The sequence below is a fragment of the Sinocyclocheilus rhinocerous genome, unplaced genomic scaffold (genome assembly GCF_001515625.1).
Source record: "Sinocyclocheilus rhinocerous isolate Xijiao unplaced genomic scaffold, SAMN03320098_v1.1 scaffold464, whole genome shotgun sequence".
Classification (NCBI taxonomy): domain Eukaryota; kingdom Metazoa; phylum Chordata; class Actinopteri; order Cypriniformes; family Cyprinidae; genus Sinocyclocheilus; species Sinocyclocheilus rhinocerous.
The window spans coordinates 51,941-73,004 of NW_015627918.1; the positions used below are offsets into that span (position 1 = coordinate 51,941).

Genomic DNA, 21,064 nt, shown 5'->3' on the forward strand with positions numbered 1-21,064 from the left:
AAAACAAAGTGCATCTCACAGTGTTTTATCTGTATCTTTAAAGACAGCATGAAATGTTATTCACAGTCCATTTAAATTCAACATTATAAAAATGTTAAATCAAATTTAAATAAGTTAATGCAGATTTTTGTTTTGTAATTTTCAAATTTATTTTTAATTATTTAAATTTTGAATAAATTAATAAAAAATGACAGTTCCGGATAAAACTGAATTTACTATGGGAAATAATGTAGGGCTTTATCATTTAGGATTTGAATGGATCAAAAGTTGTTTCAAAAGCAGAGAAAAAGTGCATTTTGATTAAAGAATAATTTTTTTTAGAATAATGCTCACTGATGAATCGTTCATAAAACCAGAAACCCTTTAAAGTACATTAAAGTAAACAGTATCAGTTTTAATTTCACATTGTCTTTAAGTGTCATTAATGGGCATAAGAACACAGTGTAACTCACATGGTTCTGTTTGGGCTTTCTGGGGTGGGTGCAGCGTTTTCTCCATCAGTTCTACAGCTGTCTGTGAACACAGGGACGTCTCTAGCGCCCTCTGTCTCTTCAGCGGCCGTCTGAGAGCAGAAGCTGCCGTGGCGGGAGTTTACGTACCGCTGGTTCTGGCAGAAGACGGGCTCTGTGATGTGGAGCTCAGATCCCTTGCTGATGTTTCTGCTGGCTGCGTTCTGCCAAGGAAACCACTGACAGCCCACCGTACTCGACCCTGCGACGGGTTTCTGCTCTTGGGAAGCTTTTCTGCCAATGTTTTTTCCTCTTTGGCTGCCGTCTGCAGGATTTTCCTTCGCAGTCTGTGCAGTTTTGGACTCTCTCCTGGTTTTGTGGTTGGATCTGAAGTTGAAGCAGGTGACGGTGCCATGAATGCTGTCTCTCGCCCGACTCGCCCTGCTCTCTGACAGATCGGGCACAATCCCATGATCATCTTGTACTTGGGGTCGGAAAAATGACCAAATCACATTATGAGAAATTTTACATTGCAAAACATGACTTTCCTACTCAGTATTTTTGTCTTGTTTTCCAGTACAAATATCTAAACATTCTTAAATTTAAAATACATTTACTTGAAAAGCATTTACTTGTTTTCTAAAAAATCTGTCAAAATGAAGTGACTTAATGCTTAAAACAAGAAAAAAAACATCTGCAAGTGGGATCAGAAAAATAAACTTAATTTAAAGGGAAAATGCGTTTATTTTTCTTACCCCATTGCCATTACCCAATTTTTTCTTGAAATTCTAAAAGAAATTCCAAATTGTGATATATAAACTCACAATTGTGAGAAAAAAGGGCACAATTATATGGCAGAAAAAAACAGAATTGAAAAATTGCGAATTGAGAGTAAAATCATTAACCCATATAACCCTAACCCATTCAGAATTGCATAATGTAAACTCATAATTCAAAGAAAAGTCAGACTTGCATAATATAAACTCAGAATTTAGAGAAAAAAGTTGAAATTGCAAGTTTATAACTCGCAATTCTGAGGGAAAAAAAGTCAGAATTGCATGATGTAAACTTAGGGGCCGTTTACACGACAACGTTTTCAGCCAAAAACAGGAAAATGTTATGCGTTTTGACTGCTCGTTTACACGACAACGGCGTTTTGGGGACTGAAAACGCATATTTTTGAAAACGGGTTTCAAAGTTATCGTTTCCATGTAAACACCCAATACGGGAATCTTTGAAAACGCTGAAGTCATGCGTGTGCGTAGTACGTGTTAGGTATGCAAACGTGCAGTACGTGTCGATTTTAAAGGCAAGCGTGAACAAACATACACAACAATGGCGGAGTACATGGTACTGTTGTTGCTGCTCAAGAATTTGCTAATGCTTCTGCAGCAAAGTGTGAATTTACTTCACCAATATTACAACCAGTGCTTGAAGTGGGCCGGTACGCACCGGTACCCAGTACCGACACTTCTATATTTTAGTCTTCAGAGTACCTGCACTTTTTTGTGCATACCGCCACATCTGACATGTTGCTGGTACTCTGAGTAAAAGCGTCAGTGTCTGGGTAATTAGAAATGACACTATATAACGTGAGCGAATTCAAGCGGAATAGCTTATGCTGCGTTCAAGTCCTCCTGGGACGTTCGTACTTTTACGAGTTGACAAGTCGTAATTACGAGTCAGGTGCGTTCAAGTCAGTTTAGTCGGCACAAGATGGCGGTGTACCTTCTTTTAATAAATTACAAGAAAATACAACAGGGTCTGTTAACTCTGCTTATAGAAAATGAAGAGCAAAGAATTCGCATCAGGTGTGTTTTGCGTTTTTAATATTTTTTTTAGACCAGGATCCCAGTATAACTGATTTTCAGCATCAACAAATGCTAAAATACAGAGATTAAAAAAAGCTGTTAGCTAAATGCAACATGCAACATGGCAAATCAAAAGATTTTTCACCTATAGGTGCAAAAATTATAGCATTTTTTAAACTTGGATTTCATTAACTAGCTGCGTAACAAGAACATGACCCATTTAAGTTTATAGGACAACTAAACTATCAATTTAAACAAAAAATTACCGTCAACTACAGACGTTGCGTCCATCGATTCTGCCATGTTTCTCATTGACACGCCCCCCATTCGGAAACTCGGGGCTTAAAGAAAATTTCGAGTTTCCCACTCGTAATAACAACTTTGTGGTGGCGTTCATGTGCGTTCAACTCGTAAATACGATCTATCAGACATGACTTGAACGCACCATTATGTGTGGGGTGCCAGAGCATGTCAGGGGAGGCGCGTAGAGTAGTATAATTTAATTAATTAATTAATTAATTAAAACATAATTAATTATTGATTACTAATTTGAATCAGTACTTTATAACGAAAATAATACCTTAAAAATGAAAAGAAGCCTTTTGCGATCACATCATTTTAAACCGGTAAACTCCTGGAAAGTCCAAGGATCCAGCGAATTAATTCAGATAGTAAGTTCAAAACAGCACTAATGCAGACAAAACACGGCCAATTTCATCAGAGATTGCGGAGAGAATAATGACTTACGTCCAGATGTCATTAAATTATTCTGTTCAGCGTGTATTTGGTTTAAAAGCAAGAGTGTTTTATAATAGACTCTGGCTGAAGGTGGTCAGAGGTTTAGCTTGGGGGGGTGAGTACCGGCTCTTCTTTTTTTCCACTTCAAGCACTGATTACAACCAACAGCGGAGACGCATCATATACATCATATAATCTTCACTTTCTTACAGGTACTGTTTACTAACAAGGTGACAGCGCCAACTACTGGCCTGGCATATGTAAAAACTCGTCTAATTTCTTCAGGTAAGCGTGAAGATGTGTCCAGCGCTCTTCATCTGGAGAACAGCAGTGTTGCTCCTGTTCCAAAAATCGCCTGCAATCGCTGGCCACGGCTGATGCCTGAAAACAATTATGAATTAGTTCATACATAGGAAGGATTATGTTGACAAAAAATGTCGTGACAGCAGTAAGATCAGGGGCTTTTTGCACCTATACACTCTTAAAAATAAAGGTTCCAAAAGGCTGTTTCACAGCGATGCCATAAAAGAACCATTTTTGGTTCCCCTCCATTTTTTTCTTAGTGTGAAGAACATTTTAGTGAAAAGCTGCATGTCTGTAAGAAACAAATCCATTATTAAGATGATTTTAACAACTAAACCATTGCTTCTGGCTAAATGCAAGTCCATAATCCACAAGGGGGGAGGCGTAGGTTTGATTTTGACATCGGTGGGGACATAACAGTAGACAACCACCGTAGAGGTCAAGCAGCAGGAGTAATTATACAGGGGAGAGCGGGGTAAGTTGAGCCACCCCTTGTTTCTAGACAACCTTAAACAAAATTGGTGATGTGACCACAAATATATGAAGAGTTGTCCATTTTACTCACCCTGTGATAGAGAGAGGCCCATGGGATAATTTGTAACTACATTTAAGTTTCAAAAACAGTTTTTTTTGGACTCATGCTTCTTGTGTCTGAACAATTACAGACAAATCTGAAAAAATATCACAAGTGTGTTTGTGCTTTAGGAAGTTATAATATGAGGCTACACTGTTAGCATGATGTTAGCTCTAAACTGCTGGACGATACAAGTTTGTTAAAATTGCAGATGTGGGGTAATTTGAGCCAAAAGTCCTGGGGTAACTTGAGAGAGTGTCTCACCTTTTTATGATTATAAAGTATTATTTTACTGTAATTCTAATTTAAGACCAAACATTTTTGATGTTGTTCTTTGTTTTGAACTTGATTTATTTTTTTAAAATTTTCAATAGGCCTTGGATATTTCAGCTGTTTGCTTTGTACATTCAGTTTAACAACATAAATGAAAGAGTGTAAACATTATCATTCAGCACAACTGTGCACGTATTTTAAACACTTAAGCTATGTATTAAATGCACGTCCTTGAAAGCGTGTGGTTTTCTAGCGTATTTACTTGAACTTCTCAGGTAATATCAATGGTGTGACCTATTTCAGATGCGGCCGAAATGACAACAACAGTGGTTACATACACATATATTTAATTGTTTGATCAAAATTATTGATAGGGACAATTCAGTAGTCACTGAATATTGGTAGGGACATGTCCTTAGCATCCATACTAAATTCTACATAATTGATAATCCATAATAACTCTTCCTCCAGTGAAAAAGTCCTCTCATCTGAATCAGGAGAGAAATCTGCACAGATCAAGCACCGTTTACAAGCCAAAACAGCTCTAAACAAATATGTGGGTAGATTTTGATGTGAGAGTTCAACAGAGGATGGACTTTGCAACGGAGGAAGCGTTATTTTGGATTATGGACTCGTATTTTAGCCAGAAGCAACGGTTTGAAGTTAAAACACCTTAGTGATGGATTTGTTTCTTACAAACGCGCAGCTTTTCACTTCACAAGAAGTTCATTGATGGACTGGAGTCAAGATAGAATTGTGCATTACTGATGTTTTTATCAGCATTTTAATCATCTAAAGAACCCTTTTCCACTATAAAGTACCTTTTGTTCAGTGGAAAGGTTCCATGTATGTTAAAAGTTCTTCAAGGAGCCAATAATGCCTTTTTAAGAAAGGAGGCTGTTCTCTGTTGTTGAGTTTGGCCAAAAATATAAATTGACAAATTTCTATTTTGTAAAATTTTGGTCTGATTCCCCCAACAGCCCAACACAAAACGTCTTGGATCTGCAAGAATCACATAAGTTTTGGCTTCAAAATGGCGAAACTTCAGAGCACCTTTAATTTTGTAACTTAATAATTTTGGAATTTAATTTCAACAAAATCTTTTTTTTTTTTCTTCCGTCTTTTGGAAGTTGAATTCAAAATGGCTCAGAAACCTGAGGAGTCATGTGCTTTCTAGTTAAGAAAGGGTCCTAACCAAAACAGATTATTTCCTAGTTTAAATGGCCAAATGTAATTATTGAAGGAAGGCAAATTACTTTTTGACTAGTTATAGCGTATAACACTCCACTAGGTGGCAGCATGATCTCACGATTTTCACTAAATTAGGAGGACTACAGAGTTGTTCAGTCTGTAGTCTTAAAACCTGGAAGAGAATCATTTTTGAGCCACTGGTTCCCAATTTTCTGCTAATTATTATCATGAAAGAGGCTTCCATACCCTCTCACAGAAGTGGCAGATGTACACCATCATCCCCAGCTCTTCACAGCAGCGCTCGGCCCGTGACACAGAGTCAGCCAGACTGGATTTAAACACGGACACCATCCTGTGAAACACCTCCGTCTCGGGATAGTTTGGCCCCTGAACGCTCTCCGCGTCAGACACCAGCATCGTCGCCTGATGCTTTCGCTCCTGATGTTTAACCAGAAACACGTTTCAAGATTAAACACTACAGATTTTAACCTCTTATTGATTTGCTTTTCACTTCACAAGAAGTTCATTGATGGACTGGAGTCAAGATAGAATTGTGCATTACTGATGTTTTTATCAGCTTTTATCAGCATTTTAATCATCTAAAGAACCCTTTTCCACTATAAAGTACCTTTTGTTCTGTGGAAAGGTTCCATGTATGTTAAAAGTTCTTCAAGGAGCCAATAATGCCTTTTTAAGAAAGGAGGCTGTTCTCTGTTGTTGAGTTTGGCCAAAAATATAAATTGACAAATTTCTATTTTGTAAAATTTTGGTCTGATTCCCCCAACAGCCCAACACAAAACGTCTTGGATCTGCAAGAATCACATAAGTTTTGGCTTCAAAATGGCGAAACTTCAGAGCACCTTTAATTTTGTAACTTAATAATTTTGGAATTTAATTTCAACAAAATCTTTTTTTTTTTTCTTCCGTCTTTTGGAAGTTGAATTCAAAATGGCTCAGAAACCTGAGGAGTCATGTGCTTTCTAGTTAAGAAAGGGTCCTAACCAAAACAGATTATTTCCTAGTTTAAATGGCCAAATGTAATTATTGAAGGAAGGCAAATTACTTTTTGACTAGTTATAGCGTATAACACTCCACTAGGTGGCAGCATGATCTCACGATTTTCACTAAATTAGGAGGACTACAGAGTTGTTCAGTCTGTAGTCTTAAAACCTGGAAGAGAATCATTTTTGAGCCACTGGTTCCCAATTTTCTGCTAATTATTATCATGAAAGAGGCTTCCATACCCTCTCACAGAAGTGGCAGATGTACACCATCATCCCCAGCTCTTCACAGCAGCGCTCGGCCCGTGACACAGAGTCAGCCAGACTGGATTTAAACACGGACACCATCCTGTGAAACACCTCCGTCTCGGGATAGTTTGGCCCCTGAACGCTCTCCGCGTCAGACACCAGCATCGTCGCCTGATGCTTTCGCTCCTGATGTTTAACCAGAAACACGTTTCAAGATTAAACACTACAGATTTTAACCTCTTACTGATTTTGATGGCAAAGTTGAGGTTTAATCTTTACATTTTTGAAGTCACTTCTGTAGCGGCGCACCATAAAGTTTCTACACTTTCACTTACGTTTGCTTCGGAGAGAAAAGCTTTGAAACTCTGCAGCGTCTGCTGGATTCGTTCACTGCAGTCGTCCACAGATTCAGCCTGCAGGAGCTGCGTTTCTCCTTCTGTGTCGAACCAGTCCTTAATCTACAGACAGAAACGCTTTCTGAATGCAAAAGACCAATGTGCACTGCTGTTTTATTTATTTATTTTTTGTTAGAAATTAATGCTTTTATTCAGCAAGGACTCATTAAATTGATCAAAAGTGACGGTAAGGACATTTTTAATGTTGGAAAGAACAATAAACAACAATAGTAATGTTTTAATGTTTATATAATAATAAATATATAATATTATATAATAAATATTACATTATTATTTTTTAAATATAATAAAATTTAATATAATATAAATTATAATATTATATCATTAAATATAATAGAATATAATGTTAATTATTTATAAATATTTTATACAGTATGTATTAAAATAATAATAATGTATAAATATTTATATAATAATGTTATACTGTAATACTATAATAAATTGATCAAAAGTGACAGGAAAGATATTTATGTTACAAAAGTTTTCTTTAATAAATAAGCGCTATTCTTTTGAACTTTCTATTTTTCAAAGAATCCTAAAAAAAAAATAAAAAAAAACATGTATCATGGTTTCCACAAAAATATGAAGCAAAAATGTTTCTTGAGCAGCAAAGCAGCATATTAGAATGATTTCTGAAGATCATGTGACTCTGAAGACTGGAGTAATGATGCTGAAAATACAGCTTTGATCACAGGAATAAATTACATTTTACAATATATTCACATAGAAAACAGCTATTTTAATTTGTAATAATATTTCACAATATTCCTATTTTTGCTGTATTTTTGGTCAAATAAATGCAGCGTTGGTGAGCAGAAGAGACTTCTTTCAAAAACTAATTTGTTTTTTTACAAGCCCCAGACGTTTCGTCTTTAAAGTACAAGTAAAACCTATTTTAAGCAAAACCAATTCTAAACTTTTTTGTTTGTCTTTCGTTTACAGGTCTGATTATACCTTTGCAAACCTGGACTCCATCTCTCTGAGCTGTAACAGGAAGTCCAGGTGCTGCAGGGACATATTGGACTTCCTGGCCAGAACGTGCACCTGCTCCTCCATGGTGTTGTAGAGATGTGTGACTGTGTCGATCACCTCACTGCGGGAAAACACAGATGATTATCTCCAGCAGGTACCTTCAGTAGAATGTGTTTGAAGCTGAAGTGGGTTTAAATGTGTGCATTTACCGGCTCCGTTCACAGTCTGGTGACCTCACTTCAGTTTCCCACCTCAGCCTCGCCAGCATGGCTCCGCCTCCCCTTTGCAAACCGACCAATCGGGTGTCTTCCAGCACATCCTTCATTAAAGCTCCCTGCTCCTCAATGCACTGCTGCACTTCCTGATTCACACACAACAGAGGTCTGTGCATCATCTTTAAGTACGAACGGCATTTTTTATTTATGAATAGTTTTAATTGGAGATAGGAAGTTGGTTGAAGACAGAATAAGAGCAGAGAAAAATGTGTAACTACCTGCATCGTGTCGACACCTTCCAGTTTCTTTATGGCTCCTGATAGCAGAGCGGACGACTCCTGAAGATCTGACACTAATGGATAGAGTTTCTGTAACATAAAAATATTGCATCTTTATACAGATATGCAAGGTTAGAGGAACTATAAAGTAAAAATATGAATTTATTAAAAAAATTAATAATAATAATAATAACCATTATAATGTATCCTTGTAAGTAGAAGTATATAATAATAATAATAATATACCATGCAAATTACATTATTTTTGAAATATAATGTAATTTAATGTAATATGTTATTAAGTATAATAGCATAATTGATAAAGTAATATTTATAAAAGTGATAATTAAAATATAATAATAATAATGTATTAATATTTATATAATATTAAAACTAATATAACAATATTGTTTTAATAAATATTTTTAATAAATATTATAGTATGTTTTTAAATATAATGTAAAATAATATGATCAATTATAATCTTGTATATGAAATATAATGTAATTGAGAATATGATAATATAAAGTAACATTTATAAAATAAAATGTAAATGTAGTAATAATAATAATAATTGTTGTAAATGTATAATATAATAACATTATTATTAAATATTACAATATTATTTTTAAATATGATGCTATATAGTATACATTATAATACTGTATGAAATATATTATAATTGAGAATATAAAATTGTATTTATAAAATAATTACAAATATAATAATAATATAAAAATGTATTATGAAAAATTTAAAAATATAATATAATAAATATTACTGTATCAGTTAAAAAATATATAATTTCATATAATTTAAAATATGATATAAAGTATTTATCAAATAATAAAATACAACAATAATAATGAATGTACCTGATGGATCTGTAGCCAGTCACAGTGATTGTACTGGAAGGATCCGTGTAGAGCCGCAGTCAGCTGACTGACGTCCACTATTTTATTCAGAGCCTTAAGTGACGTCACAGTTTCCATCTGCAGTGGGTTGAGAAGATCAAAGTCTGTTAGAAATACGCTTACATGCACGACAATAAAAAAACCCACTGAAGCCAGGTGTATGTGTGCAATTATAGAAAAAAAACAGTTCTGACCGTAACGCCGGGCCTTTTCTCAAGACTGTGGCTGTTGTCCTTATTAACCAGCAGCAGAACCCAATGCACAGCATGAGGAGTGTGTCCCTGTGGACAAACACTCACGATTTAGTGCCTAAAGAGGTTTTCAAGCTACAGTTTTAACCCAAACACACACCTGGAGCATAAGGAGAGCTTTGGCGAACTCTGGATGTGGCGGCTTCTTCCGTGCATCAAACACCACCGTCATTCCTAGATCTTTTTCTTTTCTAAAAATAACATACATCAGTCTGTCTTTCAGCAGTGAACATCTCTATGGTGTGTTTGTAGGGCAGATGGTTTGTATTGTACCTGGTGATGGTGTGAAAGTACAGCAGCAGTTTGCAGATCTCCTGGCTTGAAATGGCTGCAGAAACCCAGACCTGATGATCTCCATAAATCTCCAGAACTGCTCGACCTGAACGGTCCTGACCACCTGGAGGAGGCAGACGAGGTTAGACGGACATTAGACCGTGACACAGTGCTGTCCTGTAAGTGGCAAATGCTTTCATTACTGCAGTCTGGGAACATCTGTTTTCATTTGCTTTGCAGAGCATATAAAACATTGAATTTCAATAGAAAACACAACATGGGCTCGTTCCAAAAACAGTAAGGATTTATTTCTGCTTGCTTGGTTAGGCCAATAGTTAACATTCTCACTGGCCCCAACACAAAATATTATATAGTGAATTTATTTTATTCATTTACCAAAATGCAAATTTACACTTATTATTAATTTTAAATATATAATTTCAAGAATATACATTTAAATGTATTTATTAATTAATTTTAAATACATAATTCAAAATAAAAAAACATTATACAGCTTCTAATATGATTCATAAGATCATAAGGATTTGTCTTTAAATAAAACATTGAACATATTTGCTCTAACATTGATGTTTTCCTCCTTTTTTCTTGGGATAGTGTCTTGAAAAGGGGATGGATGGAAAGATAGCTAGACATATAGGATGAGTGGATGGATGTATGGATGGATGAATGGAAAGATAACTAGATAAAGGATGGATGGATGGATGGATGGATGGATGGATGGATGGATGGATGGATAGATGGACCGATGGACCGATGGATTGATGAATGGATCGAAAGATAGATAGACATATAGGAAAGGTTGATGATGTAAAGATAGATGGGTGGTTGGAAAGATAGATATAGGATGGATAGATGGATGGATAAATGAATGGAAAGATAGATAGATAGATATAGGATGGGTGGGTGGGTGGATGGATAGATAGATTGATGGATAGATACAGTAGATTGATCCGAAATAATCCAAACCTTGAGCTGCTAGTCGTCTCCTATGTATCTTTGGAGACACAAGTCCAAAAGCGGTGGTCTTCTTCCCTGAAACCACATGCAGCCTGGGAATCATTTCAAAGTAGCTGCTCCTGTCCACCTCGTTTGTCTCTCCTTGGATAATAATGTGGCACTTCTCAGACGTCCCAACCACAGCTGGAGTAAAACAGTCTATGTTGTCCTGAGAAATGTTCTGTGTTTGATCCTTATGCCCTTCGCTGGAGTAATTACCTAACGGACCTGTTTCTGAGGAGCTGCAACAAGCTGGATTTTCCTGAGCAGGTCTGTGAAGGTTTCTCGGTTCATTTGGATGCTCAGATCGTTCTTTGGGTTTAATAGGTTTCTCCTGTGCTTCCATGAACCGACATTTTTGCGCTTTGGTCCCTTCTCTGTGTTTCCTCTGCATGCACGGCGTACAGGGTTCCTCTGCAAACCTCACGGTGCCGAACGCAAGTCGTACGGTCCCGAGTAGCACCACTGGACCTCAGCAGAGGAGTATGAGGTTGAGCCCAAGTCTGTGAGTATCCTTGGGTTTCTCTGGTAAGGCCCATTAGATCATTGCAATTGCTAACCAAACTGCTCTTACTTCTGCTGTCCCATGTGTTTGGAGACACCCGTCCCACCAGTCGCATCCCAGACTGAGCTGGATCCATTTCAGCGTAACTACTGCTGTTGTCTTCAAAACGCAAGGACACTGCACTGACAAATCCTCGTCCCGACGGAGAAATTATTGGTCCCTTCTCTGTGTTTACTCTGCATGCACGGCGTACAGGGTTCCTCTGCAAACCTCACGGTGCGAACGCAAGTCGTACGGTCCCGAGTAGCACCATTGGACCTCAGCAGAGGAGTATGAGGTTGAGCCCAAGTCTGTGAGTATCCTTGGGTTTCTCTGGTAAGGCCCATTAGATCATTGCAATTGCTAACCAAACTGCTCTTACTTCTGCTGTCCCATGTGTTTGGAGACACCCGTCCCACCAGTCGCATCCCAGACTGAGCTGGATCCATTTCAGCGTAACTACTGCTGTTGTCTTCAAAACGCAAGGACACTGCACTGACAAATCCTCGTCCCGACGGAGAAATTAGAAAGGGTAGGTGTATGTGGATGGCACAAACTCAAAGACTCCTGTTGGTTTGACTGAGACGAGGAGGCCATCCTCCGATCGTCTTCAAATTCAGGATTGGCCACCTCTTCCCAAGGAACCTTGACTATGCCCTGCTGGGTTTTGAGGATGCAGCGAGCCAGAGGCGTTCCATGTCTCCCCTCATTGAGCTTCCGAAGCCAGGCTTCAGTGAAGATGCTGGGGTAAAAGGTCTCAGGTATCGGGGTTTCCTCCAGCTCACGTTTTTCCTCCACTTCCAAAAGGCTCTGGACCACGATGCGGGCCGCCTGGTTCCCAAACGGCAAAACCTGCAGGTAAAAGTCTCCCGGTCTGAGCAGTAAAGGGTTAATGGGCGCAAGCTGGATCACGATGCGGTCGTGTAAACACAAAGGCCACCCGGAAAACCTGAACACCCTCTGAGAGTACGGAGCCTGTACGGAACACAGAGAATCAGTTCATGTGGAGGACAGGGTTACACGCCATTTAGAACTCAGTTGAGTATTGAAATTAAAGGTAAATATAACTTTTGAAGATTATATTTGTATTCATTAATTATCTTTTCTAATTAAGCTGTAAATGTGGTAAATTATGCAGTAAAATGTTATTTTATTTTATTATTTAGAATGTCTAAAAAAAGATCTTTTCCATCACATGACCTGAAAATTTGGAAAATTATGCAAAAAATGTCAAAATATTAAATTAGATTTATAATGCATTAAATGAAATGAATGATAATGCATTAAATGAAATCAGCCCTAGCAATAGTTCACACTTTATTTTATTATTTAAAACGTCTAAAAATATTTGTTTTGTTGTAAATTATGCAAAAATTATTTAAAATATTTTATTTTATGTAGAATACATAAAATGCTGGCTATTTAATCAGAGTTTGCCATTTTATTTTATTATTTAAAATGTCTAAAAATTTATTTTCCATCAAAAAATGAGCTGCAATTTTGGTTAATTATATTATTATTATTTTTTTGTAGAATACATTTTATTTAAAATGTCTAAAAAGATCTTTCCCATCACAGAATGTTATTAAACAAATACATAATTTAAGATGTGATGAAAATGGCACAATTCTCTTGTGGTTCATGTATGTGAATTGTGTTTTTGGTCATGAGCATAACAGACAGGTGTGAGTGTGAGACGGTCCGGGGGGAGTTTTCAGATTCAGTTTCTCTGACCCTCAGGCCCAAATCTGGCCCTTCAGACTAGTGGAAAGAAAACATCCAATTTAAATGTTTATTTTATTACACTTTATCTATTTGCGTCTGTAGATTTTAATTGCAATTCATATCTTTAAAGAGTTTCTTCTCCACTTCAGCAGCACTTACAAACACCAAACTTAGCAGTTTTATTCCTCTCTACATTCTGAAGGTTTTTACTGAGGGGTTTGTTCATATATCATTTGCACTAGGGATGCACCGATACCACTTTTTCCAGTACTCGCCCGATACCGATACTTTTATTTTTGGTACTTGCCGATACCGATGCCGATACCTATATTTTTATTACATTTGTAAATTTTTTAAATCAATGTATTTTTGGCTATTGCTACAAATATACCCCAGCGACTTAAGACTGCTTTTGTGCTCCAGGGTCACATTTTATTCCTAAAATGTGGTGAAAATATATATTTTTTTTTCCTTACTATTGACAGTATTTTTCCGATTTATGGAGTGACAAAAAGAGATATTCAGAACCCCCTCTATAAAAACCTTTAACTCTAATATGTCAACAAAATTAACCAAGATTAATCCAGTGTTCAGATTTATGTTCTGGAAATGGATGCAAATTAGTGCTTTTTCATTAAGATAATGCCTCATTTGCATATTTAAACATAATATTTTAGAAGACTTAAACAACTGTCTTAAAGTGATTAATTATCTGGGAAAGTTTGAAAACAATGTACCCTATTCAACTGTAGTGTTTTGTGTTAAAGAAGAAAATTCAGCAACACTTTACAATAAGGTCCTAATAGTTAATCCATGAACTAACCTCAATTTACATTGAGCAATACAATTTTTACAGTATTTATTCATCTTTTTTAATGTTAGTTAATAAAAAATACCACTGTTCATTGTTAGCTCAAGTTCACTCAGGCCCATTAAATAATATTAACAGATACAATTTCTGATTTTAATGTTTTTTGTAAATGCTGAATTTAACTAACTAAGATTAACAAATGTTTTAAAGGTATTTTTCATTGTTAGTTCATGTTAACTAATGTAGTTAATTAATGTTAACAAATAAAACCTTATTGTAAAGTGTTCCCGAAAATTCCTTAAAATAATGTACTTTAAAAACATTTCTTTCCACCTTGAAATGACTCTCCATTTGTGCTGACGTCACCAATCACTCTTATTTTTCGTCTGCTTTTGAGTCACTCTTGGTAAGACCAGTTTATTTTTAGGCATTTTGATCATTCCTAACAAAAATGACCAAATCTTTCCGTAGTGTATCTTTAATAAGAGCTGACATAACCATCCAGCTATAGTGTCTTGAAGTGTATCTTGTGAAGTGTCTGATGTGAGAGTGGACACGTCTGTGATACTGGATCCTGTCCTGCCTGGTGTATTTCTGACCGATACGCATTTATGTCGAGCGCGAAACCGACGCCACGTTTGAGGCTTGCTGAAATGTACTCACAGTGACCTCCGCATCTCCTCTGACCTCAGCGGCCATCCATCAAATCACATGTTGGGTGTGTTTGTATTAGGGTATTCTTGAACCCTAGTTCCTAGTGTCCAGTTTCTCTCCCATACACAGATAAGCTCAATATAAACAACAGTCTGTAGTCCATACACAAATCCTGTCACAATAGTTTTTAAAACACAGCAGAATTAAATTAGTTTTAAAACACATTTGAAACACATTAGTTACAGACTGAAGCAAGAACAGATAGATTTGCATTTATATTTATCTTTGTATTGGCTTTCAGGGTTTGCACATGTAAAACAGTAATATCTATACACTACAATAAATGAACTTTTGAAGTTGTAAATAAGAAGATTATTGGAGTACATTTTACAAATATGGGCTCAAAAACCTGTCTGGAACGCAGCATAAATTTTTTTGTAGTTGTTAGTAAAACAAATGTTATTGGAGCAAGTTTTACAAGAAAATACCATTTCAAGTCTTTCGACTTAAAAATGTCATGTTTATTTCAATGTGTTACTTGCCGATTCTTTGTCATTTGTGAAATTTACTAGCAATTTCTGTGAAAATCAAAGAAAATCCTGCACCAAATTTTTCAGTGTAGTTTGTGTTGATAATAAATAAATTTCCCATTTAGTTATTAGTTTTCAGATTTATTATTTTATTAAAGTTAATAATATAAAATATAGAAAATAGGAACAATAAAAATAAAATAAAATCAACTGCTAAGTTTATTTTTATTGAAAATATCTCTCAATATGTAATTTTTAATCATATAATATTACATAAAATAATTGTATTTTTTATTTTTTAATATATTTATTATTATTTTAATTAATACAATTTTAATTGCACTACATTTATTAATCGTTTTTCAAATAACTTTTTGTAAAATTGTCTAAGAGTCCAAATTGCAAGTAATTTTATCTTTTGAAAATATCTCTCAATACATCATTTTAAAAGTATATATTACATAAAATTTTAATGAATGAAATTTTAACTTCAATAAAATTTAATTGATTCATTTTTTTCAATTAAATTTTTGTAAAAGCATCCTTCACATTGTAACTTTGTCTCTTCTTTCCTTTGAAGTAAATGTAATTTCTTTTGTGATCTAAAGTGTGCTAAGACACACAGATCAGTCAAGAATTCTGTTTGCAAGCACATTTCTGTGACTTGTTCTTGATTTAAAAAACTTTTTAGAGAGCAAATAAACAGTAACTTTGTAACAGTAACTTGTTCCTTTATCACGTGTCGGAGCAAATGTTTGCATGTTACTTTATACAATGACAGTCAGGCAACAAAGAACATTCATGCATCTGATGCATGAGGAACGGGACGCTTGACTTTCCTCAGGGGAATGTCATGCGTTATGATTCACTGTCCATTTTTCTTTTCTCTTGTCACGTTTCTTTCAAAAAGTTTCATATATGCCATGAAGTGATTCTATAAAATACAAATGGTGTAAAATTGTTTTGCAAAACAACAGCACTATATATAAGATCTCTTTGCATTATAATAACATAGTTCATGATATTAAAGCACAGGTGCAGAAGGGTTGAAGACAGAACAGCAAGAGTTACCGTACCATTCTGACCAGAAGACAGCGATTCTCCAGTTAAACCTCCATGTCATCTCTGAAGACCCTTCTGAGAGTGATTTATGTAGTGAAATAAATCCATCCATTCTGTCTGAATCCAAACCGAACACTGAAGGACTCCTGTGTGTGTGTGTGTGTGTGTGTCTGTGAAAGTGGGCTGTCCACAGTCCAGAGAAAGAGAGAGACTCTCTGTTATTAGTGATTTCCTTGTGCTTATAAAATTAACGTGACGCTGTTATGAAATAGTGAATGTACCAGATTCTAATACCATGGTACTTTAAAGAATACAATGGTACTACCATAGTAAATGTCTAAAAAAAAATATGGTAGTATATTCTTGCCACATTTCTTCTCTCATCTTCTGAGCTTTATTTAAAGTCAACATGAAATAGTTGAAATGAAATAGTTTTCATAATGTGATTGTATTTCACAATGTGATCGTATTTATATGCAAAAAATAGGAATATTTAGTGCATATAAAATATGAATATTTTGTATTTACTGAATTACTATATTTACTGAAAAAAAAACTTAATTACAAAGAAATGGCAAGAACTGTGGAATTAAACATGAAATTTTGAAGTAGAAAGAGTAAAATAGTTTTTTTCTTGTAAAACTTGTACTCCAAAAATATTTATTTACAACTTAGAAAAAATCATGTTTTACAGTGTTTTACACACACACACACACACACACATTCTGAAGGATCATGTGACACTGAAGACTGGAGTAATGAAAATTCAGCTTCAGCTTTGATCAAAGATTACATTTTAATTTTAACACATATTCACATAGAAAACACTTATTTTAAATTGTAAAAATATCTCACTCAATTACTGTTCAGCTTTGATCAAAGGAATAAATTACATTTTAACATATATTCACATAGAAAACACTTATTTTAAATTGTAAAAATATTTCACAATATTACTGTTTTTACTATATTTTTTATCAAATAAATGCTTGTGCTTATGTCCAAAACTGTGACTCAACACGAGACTTAGAACCTCATAAACTCTCCAGGAAGCAGCTGAACATTTTACAAGTGCAAACCAACAAATGTCCTTCACAGCGATCCCTCAGATAACAGCTGACCACAGTCACAGACCTGAACATAGACGAAATCTCATGAGATGAACGTGGAGACACATTCCCCGGAGAGAACCGGAAACACAGCGTTACGTAACTATAGTTTGCTTACTTAAATGCATGTACAGCGACAATCAATAAAAAAAAAGACAATTTGTCATTTAAAAAACAAAAATCTGCTTTATAAACCACATGCACATTGAAATGCAAATGTCAGTCGGGTAGAGGGAGAGAGGGAAACATTGAAGCATTCAGCTCGTAGTTTCTGTACATGCTGAGTGAGAAATTGCTGTTCTCCAGAGATCCATTAGATAAACAGCAGTTAAAGATAGCAGCCATTAAACTGACCCGGCCCTCCATGAGAGATGTGTGTGTGTGTGTTTAACTGATACAGAGAGTTTAAACACGGATCACAAGCAGGAAGCTATAGGGTCTGGACATCAGACAGTGTGTTTAAGGAGTAGTTCACCCAAAAATGAACATTTGCTGAAAATGTACTCACAATCAGGCCTCCAACATGTAGAGTCCAAACAGCTGATAAAAACATCACAATAACCCACAAGTAATTCACACCACTCCACTCCATCAGTTAACATCTGGAGAAATGAAAATCTGCATGTTTGAAACAAATCCATCATTAAGATGATTTTAACTTTAAGCCATTACTTCTGGCTAAAATATCAGTCCTCCAATTGAAAATGTCCATCTCTTCTCACATCAAAATCCACTCACATATTTGTTCAGAGCTGTTTTTGGATTGTTTTTGCTTGTTAACAGTGTTTGATATGTGCAGATTTCTCTCCTGATTCAGACGAGATGACTTTTCACTGGAGGAAGTATTATTATTTATTATGGACTGGTATTTTGGCGGTTTAATGTTAAAATGCCATAATGATGGATTTGTTTCTTACAAACATGCAGCTTTTGGCTTCACAGGATGTTAACTGATTGACTGGAGTGGTGTGGATTATTGTGATGTTTTTATCAGCTGTTTGGACTCTCATTCTGACGGCACCCATTCACTGCAGAGCATCCATTGGTGAGCAAGTGATGCAATGCTACATTTCTCCAAATCTGATGAAGAAACAAACTCATCTACATTTTTGATGGCCTGAGGGTGAGTATGTTTTTAGCTAATTTTCATTTTTGTTCAAACCTTTGAACAGAAGTGTATTACTTACAGCAAGTAGCAAGTTTCAGGGCTTGGCCTGAGGGTGAGTATGCTTTTAGCTAATTTTCATTTTTGTTCAAACCTTTGAACAGAAGTGTATTACTTACAGCAAGTAGCAAGTTTCAGGGCTGTTATGTAACATAAAGCCTTTTGTCTATTTGTTGTTAAAAAGGTCTATATGTTTTGAATTAAGTTATAAATCAGTAATAGTGTATGTGAATTTACAGTTTCTGCGATAATCAAGCTTTTCCTCTGTGCTTTCTTCACTGCAGGCAACAAGATTTCCTTTAAAGGCTTTAATGACTTTTGCAAAAAAAGAAAAAAAGCAACATTACTGAATGATTTTGATGCTTTCGTGTTGTTGACAGCAGCAGAAATCAGCCCTGTTCAGTACAGCAGCAGAACATTTAGAGCTGATCACTGGTCCCACGCGCCTCAACACATCTAAACAGTCACGACCTTACAGAGAAAACAATGACTGATGCTGCGTCCGCTCTCTCTACAGCAAGGACACCTCAGGGAATACAGGAAATGCCACAGCGCATCTCAGGAACCCGATCCGCCGGTCAGCGGCGGCTGGTCGTGTGGGTTTGTCAGCACTGCCATGACTGTCCTTGGCCCCGTGACAAATTCACATTATGTAAGAATGTAAACTGAAGTGAATTGGCAACAGTGCTAAAGTTAGTGCCGCTGTAACTAAGCGGGGAGTCCAGGCGTATCATCCGTCAGAGGAAGAGCGAGAAGCTCAGTCATTACTAAGATGAAGTTCAGTTCGTTCACATTTGACAGTGATTACGTGATGGGCTTGTAACAAGATTTTTTTTTTTTTAATTCATTGAAAAAAACTTTTTTGTGGCCATTCACACTGCAAAGAATGATTTTCTTCTTTTTTTCCCCAGTACAGATATCTAAACATTCTTAAATCAAGATGCATTTACTTGAGAAGCAGAATTACTTAAGATTTTAGAAAATTTTTTTAGAAATAATTTTTAGAAAAAATTATCAAAATAAAGTGACTTTTGCTTTAAAAAAAAATACAAAAATCTGCAAATCTGGTCAGAAAAACAAATATAATTAAAAGGGAAAACATATTTATTTTTCTTACTCCAGCGGCAGACATTTTTTCTTGTTTTAAACAAAGTCACTTAATTTTGATACATTTTTCAGAAAACAGCACTTGTTATCGCATGTAGTTTTGCTGCTTAAAGGGGTGGTTGATTGCGATTTCACTTTTTTAACGTTAGTTAGTGTGTAATGTTGCTGTTTGGGCATAAACAATATCTGCAAAGTCATGAAGCTGAAAGTTCAATGCAAACGGAGATATCGTCTTTTAAAATTCTGGCAGTTTAATGCCTACAAAAACGACTGGTAAGGAAATGATCAGCGTGTTTCTCAGAGAAGGGACAGAGCTGTGTGGAATAAAGGTAAATTATGTGAAAAATAATGCGTTTTTTTTCAAACTAAGCATTAACACATGTTAGACTGCACCCCATAAACACAATCAAGCCTAGAAAAAAACCCAGTGAACCACCCCTTTAAGTAAAAGCATCTTGATTTAAGAATGCTTAGATCTTTGTACTGGAAAACAATTAAGACAAAATACTGAGCAAGCAAACAATTTTTTTGCAGTGCAGAAATCATCGTGGTTGTGATGCTTATTTCACATGAAAAAACAAGCTAGCCAATCAAAAATGTCTTAAAGGTACAGTAGCAAAATAGCCAGTTTAATTTTAAGGAGAATTTGTTTTTTTAACTCAATTTCAGCCATTTTTGGGGGCAAGACACAGGGGGACATTTATTACCATTGAAATACTAATATAGCTTTATTTAATATTTTGAATTAGTTTTCATTTATACATGTTTCTGTTATATTATATTAATATATATTATATTAGTATTTATATTTTAGTTTTAGTAATTTTGTTTTTTGTTTTTGCATTTTTATTCATCTTTTTATTAATTGTATTTCCGTTTTAGTTATTTTACTACATCAAGTTAAACTAAATTAAAATGAGAAATGTTGCATTGGCAGTTAAAGGAAATAAAAAAAAAACATTTCACTTAAAGTTTATTTACAGTTTTTCTCGATTGCTAAAACACTATAACCAGGCTTTTGAACTAAAATTTCAAAACCATAACGCCATTTTTCAAAATGCACACCCATTTTGCAGAACTATAAACACTATTCCCCTGCTTTAACACATGAGTCAGATTTGGTGAACTGTTACTGCAAAACTCTACACACAAATCCCTACATTTCTCAGTGCTTACACCATGTGGTCATTTAAAAAGCACTAGCATTCAATACTGTTCACTCAAGTCAGCACAGCTTGAGCTCAATTAGCAAACAATTACCCAGGTGGAAACACTAAGAGTCAAAATTGAACACACATCAATCAGATCCTTCAATAAATAGATAAAAGGGCCCGAATCAGTTCACTGAGCTTTGGAACAATGGATCCACAGAGAAATGAAGGAATAGGTCAAAGAGGAGGAGGAAGAGGAGGAGGGAGAGGAGGATGAGGAG

At 35.5% G+C, this 21,064-nt stretch overlaps 1 pseudogene; it reads right to left on the bottom strand.

The window, feature by feature from the left end:
- Positions 1-14,704, bottom strand: part of LOC107737052 (uncharacterized) — an 18,873-nt pseudogene extending 4,169 nt beyond the window's left edge.
- Positions 14,705-21,064: the final 6,360 nt, after the last annotated feature.